Source organism: Strigops habroptila, chromosome 6 (assembly GCF_004027225.2).
Source record: "Strigops habroptila isolate Jane chromosome 6, bStrHab1.2.pri, whole genome shotgun sequence".
Lineage (NCBI taxonomy): Eukaryota > Metazoa > Chordata > Aves > Psittaciformes > Psittacidae > Strigops > Strigops habroptila.
The window spans coordinates 26,300,024-26,306,023 of NC_044282.2; positions in this window are offsets into that span (position 1 = coordinate 26,300,024).

A 6,000-nucleotide genomic window follows, 5' to 3' on the forward strand; every position below is an offset into this window, starting at 1 on the left:
ACGCCACACTGAGGAGAAAACCAGCACTGGTGGTAGAAGAAAACAAAGAAGGGACAGAAGGACAAGGGGCAGGAGGGAGGCAGCAGCAGACTGGAAAAGTGCCAGAAACAGACAGAAAGGAGAGAGCTTATTTCCAAGAAAAGTGAACAAGCACAAAAACAAAGGGAGAACATGGAGGGCAGGTGAAAGCAAAATTACAGAATATGAGGCTCATGAAACAAAAAGCTTCAAAGGCAGCTGGTAGCCATGGGAGGGAAATAACTTCCAGGCATCCATCCCTCACTCCTGCATCAGCCTAACCTGCAAATGTTAAAGTTTGGTTCTTAATTACCAAGTGCTTTTTGCCTTGGAGGTTTTATTTTTTCCTAGAATTGAAAGATTACTGCCTTAACAATTTCATTTCGGTATGGTTCCTACTTAATGAGACACACACAGGTGTACACGTGACATGATGTGCCAGCAAAAGGGGGAAAAAACAACCTAAATTATTCACTTACCCACAGGAGGGAAAAAAAGACTAATTTTTAATCCCTCTTCTTGGAAGTAGTGAGAGAGATCCTGACTCACACGCCTTCCTCCCTGGGGATGTCCTGTCGGCTCTCAGATTTCCTGGAGCCAGAAGGAGCTGGCAGAGCAGGCTGAACTGCATGGTATGGTGTTTGTGGATTACTGCACACAATAACCAAGCCTGTCCTTGGGAGACAGCTGGGAATTTGCAACTTGGCTATCTGCTCGTGTGCAGATGAACCAGAAAAAAAACAGAAGCAGATAGGGATTGCTCCCACAGAGTATACTTTTGCAAAGCGCAAAGCCATTTAATGCAACTGTGGTTCTAAGAATACATTCCAGAGTCGCTATTTAGCGTAAAACATGCAATATCTTTTTGCAGCCAAATAATGAACATGCTGCCTGCCTTGAAGAGTTTACAATCTGAACTAACCATATGTAGTGTAGATGGAGTATTAGATGCAATATAACATAAATTAGTCCAAAGTGTATCTTAACACTATGTATTATTTTTGTGACTTTCAGGCTGCACTGAAACTTGTAAAGTATTAAACTAGGAGAATCAAGGCCTCTAGTTTCACATCAATGAACAACAGTGACAAACATACAAGCTAAATTGCAAAGGATTGGTATTTTTCCTGGAATTCCTCCAAAGACCCTAGTAAGAGCTAGCAAGTTGGCCAAGCATGATTTCCCCTTCATAAATCCATGTTGATTTCTCGCAGTCACCTTCTTGTTCCCAATGTGTTTAGAAATGTTTTCCAGAAATTACTTGCTCCATCACCTTCCCAAGGATCAAGGCGAGGCTGATGAGCCTGTAGTTCCCTTGAGTTCTCCTTGCCCCTACTGAAGACACTTGCTTTCTTCCAGACCTCAGGAACCTCCTCAGGTCAACATTGTCTTCCAAACATAATCAAGAGTGGCCTTGCAAAGACATCAGTCAGCTCCCTCTGTAACTATGGATGTATTCCATCAAGCCCCATAGAGTTACATGTGTCCAGTTTTTCTGAATGTTCTCTAACTTAATCTTCCTCCACCGAGGATAGGTCTTACTCCAGACTTTCTCCCATGTCTCAGGAACTTGGAATGCCTGAAAGTCAGTCTTATCAGTAAAGGCCTAGGTGAAGAAGGCATTTGGTATTTTGACCTTTTCCATGTCCGCTGTCACCAGGTTCCCTGCCCTATTCAGCAGCTGTCCCACATTTTCTCTACATCTTACTTTTGCTGTTGATGTACCTGTAGAAGCCTTTCTTGATGCCCTTTACATTTCTCACCAGATTCAAACCCAGCTGGACTTTGGTTTCTCTAAGCCAAACACTTCGTCATACATTTCTCCTGGCTCCCCTGTCCCTGGTTTCACCTTTTCTATGCTTCTTTTTTATGTCTGAGCTTTGCCAGGAGCTCCTTTTTCATCCATGCAGACCTCCTGTCTTTTCGCTTGATTTCCTGTGCTCTGGGGTGGACCATTCTTGAGCTTAAAGGAGGGGATCCTAAAGCAACCAGCTTTCCTGAACCTCTCTTCTCTCCAGGTCTGTATTCCATGGGATTTCTCCAAGACGATCCATGAATAGGCCACAGACTTCCCTCCTGACATCCAGGGCTGCTATGTTTCCAGTTGCTTTGCTCCTTCCTCCCGGGATCCTGAACTCCACCATCTCATAGTCACTGCAGCCAAGGCCCTCCCCAGCATTCACATGGTCACGACTGTCACGGAAAGGAATTAATTGTGCCTTCTTCAGGTTTCCAACCCAGACTGAGCTCAGTGACCTCCTTTAACCATATTGCAGCCCAACATCTTTGTGCTTCAGTAAGAAGTTCTGATACAGCAATACTTCAGAATTGCATATGTCCATTTTCACTTCCACGCAAGCAGCACTTCTTTTCCATGCTGATGGATACTACTCTTTAGATTACCAGATGCTACATGCATGAGGTAACTCACATCTGTGACTGAGCTGCATCTCCTGGGTGAAACAGAGTGTTGTCACCTCCCCAGGCATTTTCAGGAGTTCCTAGAAATAGGCAGACACAGTGTTCTTCAAGCATTAAGGAATATTGTGCCTTCGGAGACAGCAATGATCACAGCCAAAACCTCAAATAATGTTTACATGTCAGAAAAAAATATGAGGTATGCATTTTCAAAGCACTGATTTCTCAACACCTAATTCTTACATCTCTGTACTCTAAAGTATGCATTATAGTGAAAAGCTTTTGTGGGTTGGTACTCTGTGTTCTGTCACAGCACACTCAGAAGGTCCATCATAGGAACATCCCTTCCTGAATTCAGACATGGTAATAGGCTGCAGCAAAACAGCCTCAAAACAACTCCAAATTTCACTTCACTGCCCTAGATTTTGTCAAGCCTTTCCAGCAGATAAGGCTAAAGGAATAGTTATGTAAGGAGGTAAAAATATCAAGGTATATAAAGCATGGAAAAAAATAGGTAAAATGATCAAGCAATGTCCTTTCTTAACCAGCATTATCATAATGTTTCTGTAGATTCTTCACTGCTCTGGAAAGTGCCCGCCTTATTATATACAGTAATATATTTTTTAAGGAGCAAAGTCCAATGTTTCCATAGGCTATATCCCTTGTGGGCTTCTGACAAATCCACCTACAGAAATACCAGTGAAAATACCTTACATCGGCAGTGCGATCGCCTTTCCATGATCAGTACATACAAAAGGCACATTCCCAGACACTTCTAAGTATGGCAAAGTGCAGGTGTATACATGCAACAAATACGGATCATACAGAGCTATCGAAAATCATGAGCGAATCACACTGTCTCCTTATTGCTCTTGCTTTGAAGTACAATTCAGTACAAAAACTGTCTTGAACAACCTACAGTAGATTCTTTTGTGCTCAGAGGTACGCAGGCAAATAATGTCTCTTCAGTAGTTCCAACATACTTTCCCAAACTATTTTAACAACTTTTTCTACTATGAAATACCTGTTACTACAATCATTTTTATTTGCTTAGAGAAATAACAGCTAGCACTTTGAGAATGGCATTTTAAACAAGCCTTTCTTAAGCTGAGTGGAAGAAATTTCTACTTTGCACAGAGACTTAGGGTGTGCAAGGAAGGATTTGCTGTGGATCAGACTGCCCAGAGCACAGACAGTGAATGAGACCAGTGCGGGACCTCTGCTAGATCTGCATCATCAAAATGAGTGCTGGAGAGCAAATACTATGATAGGTTCACAGAAATCCAGTCCACAGGAATATTTGGAGCCTCATGCCCCTAAAACAGAAACCCCTTCCTCCCAAGCTAGAGTTAAATCTTTGGAAAAGATTTATGAGGTCTGAGTAGCTCAAAGGGAGCAGAAATGACTCATCTCCCACTGAATGAACTTTCTTGGCTGCTTCATGGCAGCATTATGTTACAAAAGTTTATGGTTAGGTTTTATAACACAAATTCTTGGAGATATATAAAGATTCTGGGTTTTTTTTTACAGCAATTTTAGTCATTCAGCTGACTGCAGGAAGCATTAAAAACATGTAGAAAACAATGTGATGAGCAAAAGATGATCTGTATTCTGGTCAGCTAAAAGAACTTTGTTCCAAGCAGGACAAAACTGCCCTTGCTGGCAACCATGCCAATAAATTAGAGAAGATCTGCTATATATGAGGAGACATATTTTGGCCTATATAATTTTAAGTTGTGAAATGTTGCTCTTCTTGAAACAGATTTCTTCTGATACAGCAGTGATGATATGGAGAAATATGCCCATGACAACTCAAAAACTTTAAACCCTTCATAGGCCAGATCTATTCCAGAAGTAATTTTAATGACAATATGAGATTAGGATATTCAGCACCACCAGATTCCTGCTTTTTATGAAGCATGAGTGTAGGACAGCAGCAATTGTGAGTGGCGTAGCAGTTCAAAGCAGGGCTCAGTAAATGGAATCCTGCAAAGCAGCTGTTGCAGTAATTCACTATCAGATGATGGAGAGCACAACAAAAAAAACTTTCTGTTCCTCCTGACTGATGTGATTCCTTTAATTTTTTATTAGTTTTTTTTTAAAGACAGACAGGGAGAGAGGGATGTTTTCTAATCACTGAATTGCTTTATGTTCCAACCACAGCTTCACATCAGTTGGCAATTTGAAACTCTAGACATGTTATTTCATTTCACTGCAGGGCACGACAGAATTCAGATACTTTTGACTAAGAACAAACTGGTGAAGTTCTCCGGCTGTTAGTGTAGAAGAAAGAAAACTTCTGTGCAGGCACGATTTATTTGTTGGCAAGGGATAAAGAAAACTAATTGATTTTGTACTCCAAGCTGTACTAATTATTTTAGACTCACACACGTAGATCTTTTCATGAGCTTATTGAATATCACTCAAAAGCTTTAATGTTGCAAGAATTTTGAAAAACTAAAGCAGATAATTACTGAAAAAAAAAACCTAAAATCACAGGTTCATATGTTTTAAAACCTTCCAGAATATTAAAAACCTAATGTGATATTTGTAAGAAGCCTGATCCAAAACCTGCTGAGGTCAGTATGAGTCTTTCCATCAAATGTAAATCCAAGCCATTTACATCCAATGGCTTGGATGTAAAAACATAGAATTCAGAAGGAATATTATTAAATAATTTACTAGCCTTATCTAGGAAAATTCACCAATAATTTCCAGTATGTTTTACTCATCTCTCTGCTATAGCACTTAATTATGTATGTTGTAAATCCTCAGGCTTATACCTGAATACATCACATGGCCACAAATTCTAGTCATCTTCCAGACATTCCAGAAAATTAATTCCTTGCCTGGTCATTTTGTATTTTAGCTGTTTTGCTGCTTTTTGCAGGATAGTAGCAGATTAACTTTTCTGTATTCCTCGGTTCCTCATTGATCTCTTCAGTCTTTTCTGCACACCACCTAGCCCCAACCCACTTGCCACTGCTCAAAAATTGGGGTTTATTGCACAAAATCCTTGTCTGCGACCTCCAACAAACCACTCAGTACCCTAAGATAGAAAAATTATCAGGAATAGCTGGAAGCTGTAGAGAAATTGTCATGACTTCTGGTGGTATAGTTGGAATTTCTAACACAAAAATGTTTTTTTGCATGACTTGCACACCTAGAGGAAGTTCATGAGGCTTTGATACATCACACATAGGAAGCATCCCTACAGGGTGATGTCTCATCCATTTAAGTTATATGGAGCAGGAAAATACTTTTCATGGAGCTCCAAGCAGAGCACCACATCCTCCCACAATTCCTTCCTTCAGAAAGAGTGGAGTGGAGAGGTTCTAAAATAGATTAACATGGAGATGTTCTAGATACAATCTCTGTAAAGGACCTGAAACTGTAGACACCCTGAAGCAGCTCAGTGTAGAGTCCCAGTATGCTCTGTGGATAGAAGACCTTGTTGTGTTTTCCACAGAAAACCATTCTGCGGAACTGCTGAGCTTCCTAATACTGCAATTTTCTCAGCTCTGTCAAATGGAGCAGTCTTCTTCTGCCCTCTGTGCTCAGGAT